Below are 21,069 nucleotides of genomic sequence, written 5' to 3' on the forward strand. Positions count from 1 at the left end.
ACACACAGAGAGAGGCAGAGACACAGACAGAGAGAGAAGCAGGATCCATACAGGAAGCCTGATGGGGGACTTGATCCTAGGGCCCCAGGATCATGCCCTGAGCCAAAGGCAGATGCTCAACTTCTGAGCCACCCACGCATCCCAAGAATTATTCATATTTATGCAACTTCTCAATTTTATCTATACTATGTCAGAGGATAACTCTTTCTGAAGAAATGTATAATATTGGTACGAGTGTAAAGTTCATATGTACCATTGGTTATACTTTGTTTTTTTTTTTTTTATATTTATTTTCCTCTTGTGACCAAAGAATAAAATAAAACTGTCTTTGGAAGAAAGATGCATACAGTTATAAATACCAACTATAAGCCCACTATTAACAGACTAAGTATTAGGCAAATATTTAATTTGGAGGATGCATTGCTTTTCTCATGATGGCCTGTGTGAGAAATTATCTCATCCTTTTTTTGTTCCTTCTGTCAAAACAAAATGAGAAATTATATGATATTATAGGAGAATCATAATACCGTACAAATCATAAGCTATGGAGAGAAAGTAGAAAATGATATGCTGCTAAACATAAATTTTATAGTTCTAATGCTGAGGCATAAACTCACAATATCAATGTATGTTGAGAATGTCTACCAGCATTCAGTTTTCATGTTAATAAGTATTAAACATCTCCATACTCTTTTACCCTGAGTTTTCAGAATTCAGTTGTGCTTCATATCTAACCTATGATACTCATGATTGGAAGAAGGCTATGGTTTATGGGTTTAGCGTAGCTAAAATGGGTGATGTTGAAGCTCATCTTAATAATTGTAAATTATATTAAGTTACTAGTAAATATCTCAGAAATATGTTATGAAGTGTCATATATGGGTTGACCTTAATCCTAATAATATTGTCATTTATGTAAATTTAGATTTTCGCTTCATTTCTTTTGTTCTCAGTCAAAAGTGAGGGTAAGGTGTATGTTATTTTCACAAATAGAAATAGTGGAGTTTTTTAAAAAAGAAATAGGGTGCTTTATTAAAATAATTCTAATGGTTATTAAAATTATCTCCTTTACAGATGTATCTATTCTATCTCATACTTCCTTTAAAAGTTGCATTACTGGATAGTTTTAGTGTTCAAATATTTTCTAACTCATGCATTTGATTACTAGCCAAATAGTATTCACATTAAATAATTTGCACATTTTATAAAAATTCTAGGATCTACAGATTTTTCAATAATCTATGAAAAACACAGGAGACATCTGTGAATATTTGGTGATTGGAAGAAGTCAATGGGTCATGGAACTCCAAGCTTTCCATTTTAATGTTGTAGCAAACACAGGAACTGTGCCATACTACATAGAGCCCTCCAGGAAAAGATGTAGACTGCATTCCTTTTAAGTGCTCTAAAATGGCTTTGTTCCTTCCTTCTAATGAGGATTACTTCAAAATGCTACCTAATTTTGTCTTCACTGTTGTTTGTTTTAATGTATCTGTTTGGTTGGCAAGATGTCTTATGTGTTGCTTAGAATCAGTGAAGTGATTAAAAATTCCATTTCTAGCTCAGCAAAACTCTATCTACCAGAACTACAAGTACAGATTTGCCCTGGTAACCTGATTCAAGACTGCTGTTTGGCAGTTACTAGTAATGTTCTTTTCACTTTCAGATTGTACTGACTTATTTTAATTATTAACTTATTAACTTATTTTTAAAGATTTTATTTACTTATCTGAGAGAGAGAGCAAGCAGGAGGGGGAGAGAAAAGCAGACTCCTCCTGAACAGGGAGCCCAATGTGGGTCTCGATCCCAGGACTGTGAGATCATGAGCTGAGCTGAAACAACCACTTAACTGATTGAGCCACTGAGGAGCCCCTCAAATTGTACTGATTTAGGCCATAAATTTGATGGTCACCTCAGCTATAGAAGTCTGTCCTTACTCTGTTGAGATTATTGAGAGAATATGAATACCCTTCATTTATTTGTGCAGTGAAGAACACTGAATTTTTTTTAAATAAGGAACAGTTAGTGAGAAATGTAAGTCTACCCAGTACTAGACTTTTCAAGAAAGCAATGATATAAAATTATATCATTTCTTAAATTTTCTCATTTATTCACTCTCTGAAAGTACTTTGAAGGCACTTTTCTTTTCAATTTACAGCCTATTCACAGTTATCTAAGTACCTTACTTAGTTTCTACAGATGGTGTGCATTCAATAAATCTTCTTGAATGAATAAATAAATTAACATAGAGAAGGTCATTTCTCGAGAAACTTAAATCTAACTTTAAGATATGATAGTAAGTATGTGGTATATAACTACATGCTTATTAGTCTGAATGCTAAATGTGTAAAAAATCAAAAAAAGAAAAAAGGAGAAATGCTCTAGGGACAAAGTTTTCCTTGTCCTGGATTTTCTTCAACCTGGAGAAAGCTAAAGAACTTACACTCTATGAGACAAATAGGTAATATATCCTGTGTAGTGGTTCATAGATACAGTTGTAACTCACAGCTATGAGATGGGTTTTTAGTAGCCAAACTTCAGATGCACAAGCCACTTGACTAAGAGATTGAATTAATCAAGAAGGTTGTAATATTATGGTATTAAGGGAGCAGTATAATGTAAATAAATAAAATCATTTTCAGGAAGTGAGAAAAAGCAAGTCAACAGACAACTAGGGAATATAAAAGCAAGTCAACAGACAACTAGGGAATATATTAAAGGACGAAAAATAAAATCAAGCAGGCGAGTGAAGATATACTAAGACGTGATATGTATTATATAGAAGTCTGATTATTTCAACCATGGTATAGTCACATAATAGTAAACTATTTAGTAGCTCAGCTGCCTTCCCTAAGGTCATCATAACTAGGAAGTGACCAAGGACTCATGACTATACCTCAATATATTTATATTTCTTGTGGCTCTGATAATAACACAGTGAGAAAATAGAAATCTTTTTAGTTTACAGAGGCTCATGACTAAGGGAAAATTGGATTAAAAATAATCATTAGGTCTTATTCTCCTCCTTAGAAATTATTATGCCATAGAGTATCATAGAACTTCAAATATGAAACAAACCTATCTTATAATATGAATTTAAACAGATAGGAGAATAAAAAATTTTATATTTGATGAAAGTGAATAATTTTATTCATTTAAGTTGAATAATCAAAGTAACACCACAAAGAAATGTACTAAATGTTAAAGATGATTTACATTTTCCTTTAACATATATTTAGCATACTTGATTAGAAATGAAAGAAGTAACTTTCAGTATAAGCAGTTTATATTGGTTCATTTATTTATACATCCAGGGAAATGTTCATATCCAATAATAAGTGCACAAAGTTTCAGTTTAAAATCTTACAATAAAAATACAATATCCTGTTTAATATAAATATCAGACTAATTACTATTTTCCAGGAAATTCTGGGAATTTTAAAACTTGCAACTCGTTCTTCCTTGTCAAGTTAGATGTTAGGTAGTTCTTTACTGTGTGACTTGTTTAAGTACAAATCACCTCATATATGCAACGTGTATATTAAACTATTCAAGCTTCATCTTCTTTTCCTATACTTTTTTTAAAAAAGTTATTTATTTATTTATTAATGAGAGACAGAGAGAGAGAAAGAGACAGGCAGAGACATAGACAGAGGGAGAAGCAGGCTCCATGCAGGGAGCCAGACATGGGACTTGATCCCAGGACTCCGGGATCACACCCTGGGCTGAAGGCAGATGCTTAACCGCTGAGTTACCCAGGCATCCCTCTTTTCCTATTCTTTTTTTTTTTCTTGCTTACTCTGAGTACATTTCACTTTGATATAAGCTGTACATATTTGTAGGTTAGTTTTAACTATTTTAGAAGACATCACAGTACAAAATTTTGCAAATAAACAAGTATTAATAAATAGTAAATATCTGATTAGAAAAAAACAAGAAAAATCCTCAGTAGAGTGAGTTTCTAAATCACATTCTTCCAGTGTTTCTTCACTCCCTCAAAATCTCAAGGAGTGAGACTTGATTTGCCAATAACAGTTCACTCCCTTCCTCCTTGCACCTTGCTCTCATTATGGGATTCATAAACCTTACTTGGCTTGATAAGTATAGCTGAAGAAGTGCATCCTTTTCTTTTTTTTTTTTTTTTAAGATTTAATTTATCTATTTGAGAGATAGAGACAGAGAGCAGGAGTGGGGAGAGAGGGGAGGAGGCAGAGACAGAGGGAGAAGCAGACTCCCCACTGAGCAGGGAGCTGGATGTGGGGCTTGACCTCAGGACCCTGGGCTCATGACCTGAGCTGAATAAACATAGACACTCCACTGTTTGAGCCAATCAGGTGCCCTTGAAGAAATGTATCCTATGCCTAAAGTAGGTCTCTTTAATTTTAAGTAGAACGTACTTATATTGGTGATTTTTTGTTTTCAAACTATCAAAACCATGAACTAGAATGGCCCATCTGAAGAAATTTTGCTTTTCCTATACAATCAAACAGGATTGCTTTGTGTGTAAGTGTTATCAGTTTATGATCTTTTTTCTCCTTCATCCTTTATTTTCTGTATGTTTGATTATGAGGAAAGTATTGTCACCCTCTATACACATAGCAATAAAGGTCAAATGGAATTACATAAACTAAACTACAGATAATGAGAAAAATGTGATTGGGAGATGTGGATTGTATTTTTCTAATTTTCTTCAAAAATTCCTCTATTAATATAAAGAAATTATATTTTGTGTGTAGGTATACGCTTCTTACAAGAAAAAAATTTCCCCACAAAGTCTGAAATTTAAGTGCATTTTTTAGAAACATCATTTATTCATTCATTCAGAAATAATTAATTGAGTATCTGCTCTATTGTAGACCCATGGCAGGGGGCTATGGTATCCTCATATACTGTCTCTACTTTTTTTTTTTTTTTTTTTTTTTTTGGCAGAGGCTGCCCAACTAGAGTCTACATCCTCCAGCCTTCTAAGGAATTATATGGAGGAATTAACTTTTTTTTCATGGCAGGAACTATGTTTCACTTATCTTAATTCATCCCTGAAGTTCATAAACCAGGCTGAAAGGCAACAAGGAGCTAGAGTGAACTGATACTATCAGTTCTAGGATCATCTCCCTCAATGCCCCACCCCAGCGTGAAAGTCACTTTGGGCTTTTCTGCAGAATCTTCTCAGATTACCTTGAATCCACGGTCTGGGAAGAAAGAATTCATGTCTGGTATAGCAAGGGCCCTCATGGACCTGCTGGGGCATGATGGCTGGTGCCCACCCTGATTTCTTGTGGTCTATAGCATACTGATTGCTAAAAATGTTGATTACAAACTCTGAAAAGAAGTGTTGCACATATGTTCACTATTTAAATATTATATCTTAATATAACTTATAAAATATGTATATGAAGAACATGAACATAGTTATTAAATAAAAAGCTTCCTCAATTTTTTTCAAAGCATATTTCTCTTTAAACATTGTTACTTGATAATTGGGAAAAAATTCAGCTTTAAGGCTTAAAATAGACTCCATGTTTGAATGGGTTTCATTGCTTTCGGAAAAGGTGTGATATGCATGAAATGAAGACAGAAATAAATTTTGCTTTAAACTAAAACTTAGAGACTGACCTTATTACTGAAATTTACAAAGCTGCTTTAAATGAGATAATTAGCTAAATGTACATGTCTGAATAAAAAGTACTAACTAGAGTTTGCATAAATATTATTACTACACTACTAAAAAAAAACAGTATCCTAATTTTCATCTTGCTCAGTCACATACCAATATTGTCCCTACTCCTATGAGTTTACATTCCACTGGGGAGGGGGGCAGACTACTAAAAAATTGCACAAACAAATGTACATGTTTAACTATGACACGTGATCTACAAAAAATGTACGTAAGAGATAAAGGACCCACATAAATAAAATTGCAAATGAGAGAGAAAAAATCATGAGCAACACCACAGAAATACAAATAATTATAAGAATATATTATCAAAAATCATATGCCAACAAATTGGACACTCTGGAAGAAATGGATAAATTCCTAGAAACCTATAAACCACCAAAACTAAAAAAGGAAGAAAGAGAAAATGTAAATAGACCCAAAACCAATGAAGAAATTGAGTCACTAATTGAAAATCTCGCCAAAAACTAAAGTCCATGGCCAGTTAGATGGCTTCCCAGGGGAATTCCACCAAACATGTAAAGAAGAGTTAATACCCATTCTTCTCAAACTGTTCCAAAAAACAGAAGTGGAAGGAGAACTTCCAAACTCATTCTATGAAGCCAGCATTATCCTGATTCTAAAACCAGGGAAGGACTCCACTAAAAAAGGAGAACACAGGCCAATATCGCAGATGAACACGGATGCAAAGTTTCTCAACAAAGTACTAACAAACTGAATCCAGTAGTACATTAAAAGAAGCATTCACTCTAATCAAGTGGGATTTATTCCTAGGTTGCAAGAGTGGCTCAATGTTTGCAAATCAAACAAAGTGATACAGCACATTAATAAAAGAAAGGGTGAGAACTATATGATCCTCTCAATAGATGCAGAAAAAGCATCTGACAAAGTACAGCATCCTTTCTTGATAAAAACCCTCAACGATGTAGGGATAGAGGGAACCTATCTCAACATCATAAAACCCATATACAAAAAAACCATAGCTAATATCATCCTCAATCGGGAAAAACAGAACTTTTCCTCTATGGTCAGGAATGGATGTCCACGTTTACCACTGTTGTTTAATCTAGCATTGGAAATCGTAACCTCAGCAGACCAAAATATAAATAAATAAATAAATAAATAAATAAATAAATAAATAAATAAATAAAAAAGGCATCCAAATCATCAAGGAAGAAGTCAAACTTTCAGTATTTATAGAAGGCGTGATACTCTATATGGAAAACTCAAGACTCCTACAAAAAGTTGCTAGAACTGATAACGAATTCAGCAAAGTGAAAGAACACAAAATCAACATACAAAAATCTGTGGCATTTCTATACACCAATTCCGTAGCAGTGGGAAGGGAAATCAAAGAATCAATCCTATTTACAACTGCACCCAAACCCTTCAGATACTCAGGAATAAACCTAACCAAAGAGGTAAAATATCTGTACTCAGAAAACAATAAAACACTTTTGAGAGAAATTTTAGATGACACAAAAATATTTCATGGTCATGAATTGGGAGAAAAAACATTGCTAAAATGTCTATACTACCGAAAGTTATCTACAGATTTAACACAATCCCTACCAAAATACCACTAACATTTTTCACAGAGCTAGAACAAACAGTCCTAAAATTTGTATAGAACCACAAAAGACCCTGAATCACCAAAGCAATCTTGAAAAAGAAAAGTAAAGCTGGACACATCGCAATTCCAGACTTCAAGTTATGTTACAAAGTTGTAGCGATCAAGACAGTATAGTACTGACACAAAAACAGATGTAAAGATTAATGGAACAGAATAGAAAATGGAGAAATGAACCCACAATTATATGGTCAACTAATCTCCAACAAAGCAGAAAGAATATCTGGTGGAAACAAAGATAGTCTCTTCAACATATGACATTGGGAAAAGTGGACAACAACAAACAAAAGAATGAAATTGAACCACTTTCTTACACTGTCACAAAAATAAATTCAAAAGAGTTGAAAGACCTAAACATGAGACAGGAAACCTTCAAAACCCCATAGGAGAACACAGGAAGCAACCTTGTTTATTTCAGTTGTAGTCAGTCTTGTCTGACTAGACAAGAGGCTAGAGGCAAGCGAAATGAAAGAGACACAATTATGTGTCTTTAAAGGGGTTCCTTACCGAATCGGGTCCTGTGTTGGGCTCCCCGCATGGAGCCTGCTTCTCCCTCTGCCTGTGTCTGCCCCCCTCTCTCTCTCTGTGTGTCGCTCATGAATAAATAAAATCTTTAAAAAAATAAAAAAAAAATTAAAGGGATTATTTAACGCATACTCTGTGTGTGTTCAGGTTGTGTTAATGCTCACAGGTATATTTGATATGTTATTGCATGTCTGTTAGTAGGAATTTCAAGCAATAAGAAAAATAAAAAAATGAACATATCCCACCACTCAGCTCAGTAAGTTAGCATTTAGTTAGCAGGCTTCTAGATATCTATGCATTGATAAGTAAATATATAGGCACATGCATTTTTACATCAATACATCAAATAGCTTTATAAGAATGAAGTTGTGTTGTTTAAAGGCAAATACTTGTATGTAATTTAATTTAGGAGAAACAGTCATGTGAGATGAAAGAAATTTCTGCATTTCCAACAACTATTTCTTCAGTGTAATATATTAGTGACTAAATGATCGCATAACTATAATAAGAGAAGCCACTAAAACCATCAACAAGTTGGTAAATAAACCACTTATTGGATAGTTTCAATGTTAGACATTTGGGGGGGGAGATGATTTGCACTTTTCTTCTCTCCTGTCTCTTAGTTTTGGTGGCTTACCTTGTCTTCATTGCCTTTGTTTGTTTATCTATTTATAATTTGAGAGAGAGAGCAAGCACAAATGAGGGGGAGGGACATAGGGGGAAGGAGAAGTAGATTTCTCACTGAGCAGGGAGCCTGAGGATAGGGAGGTGGGGGGGTTGGTGCACATTCCAGGATCCCAAGATCATGACCTGAGCAGAAGGCAGAAGCGCTTAACCAACTGAGCCCCTGCGTCAGTGTTTTTATATATTGATCTTTAATCATAAAGATAAAATCATCTCGTCACCCTTTTTTCTCTAGTTTTAGAGTAAAAGAAACTTGTTACCTTGAACCAGTGCAGTTAACAGCTTTCCTGTAACTCAGAGTCATTATTTCAATTCAATTCAATTTCAATGAATTGAAATTTTCAACTCATTGATAGTTGAGAATTTCTGCCTCCTGTCTTTATAATACAGGGACAAATTGCCTGATATAATGCTGTAGATCTTTTCCTTAGTATTTCATGGCCACTTTGCATTTGTTTTCCTATGTTAATGGTAGTCTCCATATGATTATGATTTTTCTTTTCTTATCTGAATGCCTGAAGAAACCATCTTTATCTTTATAGTTGAATAATAATATAACTAGAATGTGCTTTGATGCTGCTAATTTCGTATCAAATTGTCCTCTTGTAATTTAATTTCAATCAAAATATTCATTCTTCTTCATTTTATAGAAAGTTTGCTGTTATGTGTTTGAATTTTTTCTTTCATTTATTGATTTTTTATTACTTAGTTATAAACTAACTTTATATTGAACTAGTGCTATCTGTTCTCCTTATCCATAATTTTTCTCAACTGACTTTAATCATCTTGTCTTTTTCCCCCTCCCCTCTGCGTTACTTCATGAGATTAATTTTCCTTTTCTTTTCTAGAGGCAGTGCACTGTGGTGATATTTTGTTAAAAGCAGGGTCTCTGGGGACATACAACCAAGATTTGCTTGCTAGCTTTATAATGTTCTACCTTAAGGAAACCTTAGGAAAGTTGTTTAACCTACTTGTGTACGTTACATTATTTTTAAAAGGGAGAGACTAATGTTTTTTCTATCTCGAAGTATTATTGTGTGGACTAAAAAGTGGTAACACAAGCGATGTGATTATAAGAGTTCCTGGTAGATAGTAGTTACTTAATAAATATTAAATACTCTTATTGGTTATCAGATTTTTTCAGAGTAAGTGGTGGTTCAGTAATTGGTTCTCAATTTATTTCTCTAGTTCAAGCCCTTTATTATCTCATTTTATTATTTTATCATCTCCTTTTTGAGCCTGTGTACAATAGAATTATCATTAGTAGTAAATTCTTCAAAACACTCAGGAAATCAATTTCAATCCTTTGGAAAATGTTATCTTCCAACGGGAATTCTTCATCTGCCTTTTGTATGATATTTAGCCTCTTTTTTTTTTTTCCTGTTGTGCTTACACAATTTTCCTGCAATTTATTTCATTTTAATATGCCATAATGTGGCTAACTTGGTCCTGATATAATGCTTATATTTGAATGATGTAGGAAAATTAATGCAGATACGTTTTCCATATTGTATGGGATTCTTTTGTATTGGCTCAGGAAAATTGACTGGGATTGGGATCCATCATGATTTCATTCACTTATCTGGTGCCTTAGCTGGAGTGGGTGGAATGGTGGGAGGCTGGTTGGACCTCTTATCTCCCCTCATAGTCCCTTATTTTGTAGGGTCTTTCTGTATCCACCCAACTTTGCTCTCCAACAAGGCAGTGGGCTTTCTTAAATGGCAGTTGGCTTCCAACTGCACAAAATCATAAGCTGTCCCAGGCTGTAAACAGATTTCTCCACTTTGACTTTATTTTATTGACCCAGCAAGTCACAAGGCCAGCCCAGTCGTATTTGGTGGACATAGAAACCACCTTGTGATAGAAGGAGAAACATACTTGTACAAAAATAGAAATAATCGTTTTTCACTGTTATATGTTCTTCAAGATTTATAACCATGCTGTTGCATTGTATCTGGCACATATTTCTTGGGTGGAGGAATGAATATCTCCTTCATCAGTGCATCCATAGAGTTTAAAGATATATTTTAGAACATAATGCACTCTTCTTCTTCCTCTTTCTCTTCTTTCTTCTTTGTCTCCTTCTTCTTCTCTTCGCCCTCCTCCTCCTTTTCCTCTTTATTCTTATTCTTTAACCATAGGAATACAGTGGGGGGAATGTTGTCTTACATTATTCTTCTGAAATATTACATTGGCTTTTAAATAATTTTATGTAACACAGCAAAGTCAATGCTCTGATTTGTGTTTTTCTGTATGCTTAATAATTGATAAATATTTCATAAGCATGAGGCATGTTGATTGGGGAGATATTTAATTGGCAAAGCTAAGAAGTTTGATTTCTTTTTTCTTGAGAGCCCTCTGAGGAATCTCAAAGTTTTTTTCTACTTTTCTTTAATCCCTTATTATATATTCAGTCAAGAAAAAGATCCTTGCCTGTACTATAGCCTTTGGGGTGTGGTCTATTTTTTTCTTTGAATTTTTTTTTAAGATTTTATTTATTTATTTGACACAGAAAGAGGTAGTGAGAGAATATGAGCAGGGGAAGTGTCAGAGGGAGAAGGAGAATCAAGCTCCCCACTGAGTAGGAAGCCCTATGTAGGGCTCCACCCCAGGACCCTGGGATCATGACCTAAGCCAAAGGCACACACTTGACCAGCTGAGACACTCAGGTGTCCCCCTTTGGAATTTGTTTCTTGAGATTTTGTTTTGTTTTTTTCTCCAAGTGATGCTGGATTCATAAGTGGACTTACCTGTTGTTTCTGTGGAGAAGAATTTGGCCCACCTGCTCTTCTTTACTTTCCTTCTTTCCTATCTTTCGATTAAACTTTTACCATGAGATGGAGAAATAAGAAACACAACTTGGATGTGGTCTCTTTCTTCTTCATGATATTTCTCCCATTCTTTCTCTCACTCATTTCATTGACAGGTGAAATTGGCCTGTGATACTGCCATTTAATGGTGACCCACCTTGAAAGGTGGTAGCATCTCACTGCTTTTATCCTGCAGTCTCTGTTCAGAATTATCTGTTCTCTTACATTTAGTGAGGCTAAATAGGGATAGGCCTGAGGCTGCTTCTTCAGGCAAAGCCCCCTTCTGAGAAACCAGTGCTCGAAAGATCTTGCTTTGGCATTATCTAAACATTACAGAAAATTTCTTTCTTTTTGCATAACTTTTTCTCGATTATTGCCAATGTAATAAAATACAAAGGCTTAAATATCAGGTTTTGTTGTTGTTGTTGTTTGTTTGTTTGTTTGGAATTCCAGACAAGGATATGTTTCACCAGTAGGCCAGGAGAAGGGGATGCGTTGTTTTCTAAAACAAGAGTCAGGAGATTCAGGTAAAAATTTGCTTTCTCAAGTCTGAAAACTGGAAATTTGGGCAGAATTCTTATATTGTAGTCTGAGGCAGAATTTTCTTTGGAAAACCTCATTTCTTTTATTTTGAGAAACCTATTTTTTTTGTTGTTGTAGTTCTTAAATTATTCAACTGATTGAAGAAGCCCCATCTGCCTTATGGAAGAAAATCTGATTTACTTCAGTCTTCCAATTGTACATGTTAATCACTACCTTTACAAAAACATCTAGACCAACGTTTGACCATATAACTGATCACCATAGTCCAGATGAGCTCACACGCATCATATGTTCAAGGATGATGTTGAAAAATAAAAAAATTCTCTCCTTTTGATAACAAATATCTGGAAAATGCCAACATCACAGCTACTCTGTGGTTGTGATTTTTTTTTGAACAGACAACACATGAACAGGCTAGCAAGATATTTAACATAGAGATCTAGAGAATGATATAGCAATAGTAGACCTTGATAAGCTCCCATAAATTTGATCCTTATAATTGTAAGCCAGTTAGGAAAATATTTATCTTTTATGGATTTAGATTATACAGTCCCAATAGCACTTTCAATGCTTGCAATGTGTGTGTGTGTGTGTGTGTGTGTGTGTGTGTGTGTGTGTTTTCTCATAATTACTCACAAGGATCTTGAAGGACTTCAGACTTTGATGATCTATGTTTTTTAAATATATCCGGTGTGTCAGTGTCCATCACTGAAGTTCTCTGGATTGTCCCTCAAAGCCAATTGAATCAAATTTAGGGAAATACTAATTAGTTTGATTTGTGCATTGAGTATATGAAGATTATATATATTAGGGAATTGTATTCTGGGACAGTTATTAGTATCACCACTGGTAGGTGCAAATTTGAAAAGTAGTGATTAGAATAAGTAGAGTATGGGAAAGGTAGAGACCTAAGGTAAGGAAGTCTGGTTAGCACCAGTGGAAATCTGACAATGGCAACCTACTTAACATATCTTGATGGCTTTTCCCTAGACTTGCAAAATATTATACTTAGCACATAGCTATGATATTTCTGTTTCTATATTGCATTTGTTTTTGCTGTTTTGTTTTGATAATCTCCAATCCCTCAGTTAAGCTTGATACAATCACCTGTTAGTGTTGTGGAGAATAAAGACAGAGAAAGGTAAGAAAAGTCCAGTTTATTCTATGTCAGTTTTCTCACTTCCACCAAAGAAGTGGCATGTGATGGGAAATTGTGTCCAAGAGTTCCAAGAATAATGTTAATGAAGGGAAAGGTAGAAAAGAAATCTAGAAAAGAGAACACACAAAAAAATAAAAGCAATATCTAAATCGGAGATTCAAAATCTGATATGGTGCCTCATTTTTAAATATGTGCTGGAAGAAACACATTAGAAAAATTGAAGGAGCAACTAAGGAGCTGAATAGACTAATAATAACACTAATAATGATCCTTTACTGGATACATCTCATGTCCTGCTTCAAATCACCTCTGATCACTTTCTACACGAATCATTTTTGAGAATACCAGGTTAGAATAGTTATGACTTGACTGAAGATCCCCTCAAAAATATTACCTTATGTTCTACTTTTGGTCTTAGGACTTGTCTGATGGACTATGAAAGCCTGCTTAACTACCCAGGCATGTATGAGCCTGAAAGTGCAAGGTATTAACACATCATAAGGTGACTTTTGACCAATGATGAATGAGAGTTAGCAGGCAAATGTTCACTTCATTTATCCCTCTGGAGTCAATTCCGTACCACATTCTACGCAAGGACCAGTAAACCATGGATCGCTACAATTTGGTACATTCCCAGTTCAACTTCCCCAGTAGAACAAGCTTATGACTTGTTTTATTTTTAGTGTGTTCTAGTGAACTTAGAAAAGACTGGTATTGAAATGTGATATCACAGTCACAAAGTTTCTTAAATACAGCAATAGGAGAAGCAGTAGGACAACAATATTCTAAGTAGTTCTCAATTTGTATACCTATTTTTATAAATGTGTATGTTTACCTGAACCCTGTTGTTTGGTCTGTCTTTACATCCTGGAACCAGATTTCCATCTAATATTTGTCTGGTATAGACTGTTTATTTTTGTGGACAGTTCCAGAGTCCTGAATTATGTACCTATACCCTTGTATTCACATGGCATTATATATAAGAGCAGGTTGGTTGGCTATGTAGTTTGAAGCCTGTTGTGATGGTAGCTAGTACTGATTCAAGTGCTATTTCAGATCTTAACCTCAGGGATACATAGTATATATATATATATATATATATATATATATATATATATATATATATTCTGGGCACTTTTTAGATGGGTGGTAAAGGAGGAAGGCATCAAATTGGTTCTGGTTGTTATATATAAGTCAAACACTTATTTGCAAGTGTGAGACCTCTGAGTTTTTTCTTCTCCCCTCTAGAAACTGGCAAACAGTCACTATTTGATCAGCCTGAAGTCCTGAGTGACTAAGATAAGCAGGAAACCCCTAAACATCTTAAAATCTGTGATAGACATGTAGACCTGCTGATATATTAGTATCTGTTGTTTAAAATTACTAAGATTTTGTTCTTGTACATCTAGTCATATAACCCTAGTCATATAACCGGATTGATGCATCTGTGCATTTGTTCCTCAACGATAGACTATTTTATTCTTTCACATTGTTTGTAATTATTAGTATGGTTTTATAATTAGGACAATGAAAAAATCAGGTATTTCTTTCCTGTTTTGACTTATAGATACAATTTGTCATTTAAGTGAATTTTAAATGTTTATTTTTTTCCTACAGTACTCTAGTATATTGTTTCTAATTCAATTCTCCAAATTAAATATCTCACTTCAACTAACTTATTTGATGGAAACCAGTTCACTGCTCTTTTCAAACAAATAATCAGGGAGTTATGGAGAGGCATTTGTATATTTTCTAATATCTGAACTCAAAAAGATGCACCGACATATTTTATAGAATTCAGCTATTCAATTTCTGTGTTTATCGTGTATTGTCACTTTACCAATATTATTTTCCAAAAGATAAATGCTTGCAATTCATTCCTCGATTATTTGGTAACTCAAGCCCAATGAATGCTAATACCCAGTATTAAAATTATGAGTTAAGCTGACAAATAGATTCTTTCTCATATTCTTTATTCAATTTCATTCATATGACAATAATTATCCCCTAGCCATATTTCTCTAATTTTTATTTAAATGTTCTTTCTATGAAAGGATACTTGCATTCAAATCATTTATGCGCACCATTCAAATCAAATCATTTTCAACCCAATTGATTGCATTTCTTTATACCACCAGCAACAAATCACACTTGGAAGAGAAATAACACAAAAAATGTCAGGATAGATTTAAACATTTTATCAAATATTGAAAGAAAGAGCATGCCCTTCATCTAGTTATTTACTCAGAATTCACTGAGAAATCAAACTAGAGTTACTTTACAAATAAATTCAAAACCATCTGTTGTTTCCCTTACTTTCCCACTTCTTATTCATAAAAATTAATTGGTAAGTAGATATATCTTAACTTATATTGGGAAATACTTTCTGGAAATTAAAAATTACTTTATATGATCACCAATGAAAAAGTATTATAAATAAAATTTCGATAACTAATCTATGTGATTTGAATAATTCTAATAGAATGACTTGGCAAAAATGAAAGAAAAAAATCTTCCAAAATGAATATATGCACAGATATTAAAGTGTATGTAAATATTTAAAGGAAAGGTGATAGTGAAATAACTATAACAATTATGAAAAATATAAGCTTAATAATATCCTTATGTTAAGAAACCACTTACCACTTATTCTGATTGTTCCTTACATTAAATAAATATGAAGCTTAAGGAAAAAGAATATTAAGATGATTTTTCTCTACAGATAATTTGTTACTCTTTTTCTGCCTTTGGTTTGAGAATGATTGGTAATTACAAAATGTTCCAATAATATATTCTTTGAATTTCTTAGCATAATAGAACAATATAATATCAACAGACTCATTATTTTACTATCTATGATTTTCAAAACGAAACTTAGAATACATTGTTTGCTAATTTCCTGATGGTAGCCATCAATAAAAATTAGCATTATGTCTCTGAGAGGTTGATGCTACTTATTTTGGGAATCAGTGTAAAGGGATTTAGGGAATTTCTAATATGAATTAATGGTGCTTTTTCTATGCATCTTATTAGAGTCATAAAGTGAGTTGAAATTTAAATTAAGGGTAAATAACACATTAAAACAAAATATATAAAGCTCATTAAAATCTAAAGTTTAAGAACTATTCAAAGGAATACATTATTTTATATCTGAAAGAATAGATTTTTTTGTCACAATTTTAAGTACCAACACGTAGAAAAATATATACATATAAAATAAAATATGTGTATATAATAAAAACATACTATTTTTTAAGCTTGAGTCACATGCTGTCTATAAATTTTAATTACTTTATGCATGCTATTAAATGGCTGCAAATCATATATTTAATAAGGGGTCAATATCCAAAATATGTAAGGAACGCATAAAACTAATGGCAAAAAACCCATACAATCTGATTTTAACATGAGAAAAACTGAATGGATATTTTTCCAAATAAGATGTATAAATAGCCAACAGGTACAGGGAAATGCAAATCAAAATCACAATATCACCTCATACGTATTAGAATGGTTATCGGACAAAAGGCAAGAGATAACAAGTATTGATGAAAAGGTGGAGAAAAGGAAAGCTTTGTTCATAATTGGTGGAAATGTAAATTTGTTCAGCCACTATGGAGGTACGGAGGAGTATCAAGGTTCTTCACAAAACTGAAGATCAAACCACCAAATGATCCAGTAATTCCACATCTGAGTAAATAAAGGAAATGAAAACAGAATATGGAAGAGATAGCTGCACTTCCCTGTTCAATGCAGCATTATTCACAATAGCCAAGATATGGAAATCACAGAAGTATTATTCAATGGATGAACAAATAAAAGAAGATGTAACAGACACACACACAATGGAATATTATTCAGCCACAAGAAAGAAGGAACTCCTGACTTTTGCCATAACATGGGTGGACCTTGAGGGCATTATGCTAAGTGAAGTGAGTCAGAGAGAGTAAGACAAATACTGTATGCTATCACTTCCATGTGGAATCTTAAAATGCTGAATTCAGAAATAGGGAGTAGAACGGTGGTTACCAGGGACTGGGGGATTGGGAAAAATGAGGAGATGCTGGTCAAAGGGTACAAATTTCCAGTTGTAAAGAGAATAATGAATCATGTACAGCATGTTTTGATTATAGTTAATACTCTTATATGACATACTTCAAAGCTGCCAAGAAAGTAGATCTTAAATGTTCCCATCACTGGGGGGCCTGGGTGCCTCAGTCCATTAAGCGTCCAACTCTTGATCTCAGCTGAGGTGCTGATTTCAGGGTTGTGAGTTCAAGCCCCATGTTGGGCTCCGTGCTGAGCATAGTGCCTACTTAAAAAAAAAAAAAAAAAAAAAAAGAAAAGAAAAAAGAATGTTCTCTGGGATCCCTGGGTGGCGCAGCGGTTTGGCGCCTGCCTTTGGCCCAGGGCACGATCCTGGAGACCCGGGATCGAATCCCACGTCGGGCTCCCGGTGCATGGAGCCTGCTTCTCCCTCTGCCTGTGTCTCTGCCTCTCTCTCTTTCACTGTGTGCCTATCATAAATTAAAAAAAAAAAAAAATGTTCTCACCACAAAATGAAATAGTAAGCAGGTGATGATACAACTGTTGGTTAATGCTATGGTAGTAATAATTTTGCAATACATAATTGTATTAAATCAACACCTTATACAACTGAACTTTGCACAATGTTATATGCCAATTATATCTCAATAAAGTTGGAAATAATATTTCCACCTATAGTGTGAAATTTTCAAATCTTGACATTATAAAGGGATGTTATATTCTAAAAGTCTACACATATTTATTTTATATTGAAGTATGGAATTTAAATTGTAGAAGGAGAATGATAAGCTATTTCTCTCTACTACCATTACGGGAAATGGCTTTTTACATGTGGAAAACCCTGTGTGATTTCAGATAGTCTTAAAGTTCAGTATAGCCCTTCCTGTGAAAAGCATGTGGTATTAGATATTACATTATAAAAGGAAAACATTTAAAGGAGCTCATTTTATTACTAAAAATAGAAGCAATTTTGAATATCATGCATATTATGAAAAAAATACTTTTGAAAATATTGTCAGGGCAAAAGCAATTTCAAAAACCTGGCAAGATAGAAATATCAATTCTTTTCCCTTGATCTCCAAGGCAAAAACTAGCTACTGTAGTGCAAGTAAGGTATTAGGTTTCTGCCACTTTGGCCATCTTCCTGTTTATGCACATCGAGTTCTTTCTGGTTTGGAGATCCTCATGCTTGCTGTCCCCTTTGCCTGGTATGTTTGTCCCTGGTCTGCTTTCACAGCATCAGTTTGTACTGCAGGTTTCAGCTGAAAAATATTCTCTTGGAGATTCCCTCAGCTAAATGATTCCCCATAGAATATTAAAATAATATCCCACTTACTACTTTCAGAGCACTAATCTAACTGTAATTATATAACTTCTTGTTTGCCCCAGGCTTAGCGCCTCATGAAAATATAAACTCAATGAGGGCAAAAGATCTTTTCAATGTTATTCCATTACATCCCTAGCTCCTAGCAAATTGCTTGGAACTGTAATTTCTTGCTATATTTATATTTGTTGAGTGAATAAATAAACTTTAATCCATTTCCTGATTTAAAAAAAAAGGGGGTAAGTAAGTAGATAAGTAGATAAGTAGATAAGATGTGACAGAGATGGGATGATTTCTCTCAAATCCCACGTCTTCACCCTGGGCATGTAGGAGACAATACTTCCCATCATTGCAGTCCTCTGTGGTTCCTTACTTCCTATGCAACTTGGCCAAAGGACTGTGGGTAGAAGGTGGGTAGAAGGTTTACACATTCAGACACTTGACCATAATACTGTTTCAATCATAGGCTTTCATTGATCATTGGCCAACTAGATGCAGAGGATCCCATGGATATTTCTGTGGCTGACCTGGTGGCTGTTGGAGCCATAAGATACAGGTAGCTTGGATTTCTAGATCTTTCCTGGAAAAGAGCAGCACTGTAGACAGACCTTAATTGTGCTGGGTCATAATCTATATGAAAGACAGACTTTCCTTGTATTTATTTACTAAGATTTTATAACTGTTCTTAGCCATTAGGAATTATTATCCTAATATAACATGCAATCATATAGAAAGGTTTTCTGGTTAAGCATGCTGAAAGTAATGCTGCCAGATATTTAATAATGCTTTGGGTTCTGTTTATTCTATCCCGATTGATGAACTTATAAGAAAAGCAGTATTAATCTATATGTATAATTAATTTGAGTTTTGTTTCTTAGATTTCAAATGCTTAATGCAGTTCCTAAAAGCATTAAAACATAAAACGATAAATTTTAGAGAATTTTAAAGCTGTTTGCCAAATAGAAATAATATGAAATAGAAAGCATAACCATTACACTTTCAATATTTCGGCTTAAATGTTATTACATTCCTGGCATGCACTTGCCTGTATGAAATGAGGCTTAATAACACACGAATGTGACCATCATTAATGCAATTCAGAAACCTATACCAAGTGATTAAAGCAACTCAAATCGCCCTTGATCATATTTCTGACCACTTATCAGAAGTGTCTTTATACTGTCATTAGCTGGGCTTCTCCTTTATGATTTTCTATGTCCTTGTCAAGTAATTGCTTCAGAACCAGATCAATGAGAATCCATAAAAAGAATTAAGATCATACTTTAGCTTAAACATCCTTTTCAATGTGGAACTGTCCTCCCTGACATTAGCATGGAACAATTAATATACATACATATGTTCACCTCCCCCACCCCCGATTCCCTCTGTTGGGCAAAATAATTTTAAAAACTTAGGATTCTTTACGAAATTCATCATAACCTCCAGATAAAGGGGGAAAATGTGCTTATGGCATCTCAGACTCCACCAGTTCAATGCATTTCCTCTGAAAGATTATAAATGTTTAATGGTTGATATGCCTGAAGAAAACGTTCTGCATGATGGGAAAAAAGTAATTAAACCTAGTAGCGGTTTCTTTTGCAAGCTGTCAAGGTGAAAGGCTAGAACTTACAGAACAGTGAATAAGTGCTGATCAAATATCTATTGAAATTTATTCAGAATTAGTAGTCAATATATTCAACTTCAATACAACTATTTTGGCTGAGAATATAGTGTAAGTAGGTCTGCACTGGCGGTTGTGCTGTCACTGTGCTTAGCACATGTATCCTCCAATATATATAGTCCACAAATAAGTAAAAATATGGAAATGTTATAGATGTTCAAATATGTGCTATGACCAAAGAACATTAATAACTCATGAAAAATATTTGTCTGAGTTTTAAACTTACTTGCCTTTGAATTTCATTAGTCAAAAAATGGGTACATTTGTACAGATTGATTAATCTCTTGTTTTCACGTTTCACGTTGTTATTTTGTTTTCCTTTATACTTTCTTAACAGCTCACTTCTTAGAAAGAAATTGTTACAGGGAGTGGCGCCTGGGTGGCTCAGTCAGTTAAGCATCTGCTTTTGACTCAGGTCATGACCTCAGGGCCCTGGGATTGAGCCCCACTTTGGGCTCCCTGTTCAGTGGAGAGCGTCTCCCTCTCCCTCTGCTGCTCCTCCTGCTTGTGCTCATTCTCTCTCTGTCAAATAAGTAAATAAAATCTTAAAAAAAATTTAAAAATATGCATTATATAAACCTATAGAAACTACAATCAAATTTTCCACAGTGGGTAAAATGATACTGAGACTTCTAAAGTCCTTCCACATTGTCTAAGTTGGAGCATGGGATGTTCCAAGACACTGTCAATTATATTGTGCTTTGAAAAGGTCAAATATTTGATTGAAAAGCGAATTGTCAAAATTGTTTTGGAAACATGATTTTTAATACTGTATATGCAGTATTAAAAGTTGTTTTAGAGTAGCACAATTTTATTTGAAACAAAATAACTATTACCACTCCAGTCAAGTTAATGAGAGCTGTTTCTAATGTAAAAGTGGAGAACCACATAGCAAAATTGGGCAATGCTGGAAAGTTCTACAACTTTATATTATCATTTGAAGATGACTATCAGAATTGTACCTGAATAGGAGATTTCATTTCACATCTTTT

This window comes from Canis lupus, chromosome 19 (assembly GCF_003254725.2).
Source record: "Canis lupus dingo isolate Sandy chromosome 19, ASM325472v2, whole genome shotgun sequence".
Classification (NCBI taxonomy): Eukaryota; Metazoa; Chordata; class Mammalia; order Carnivora; family Canidae; genus Canis; species Canis lupus.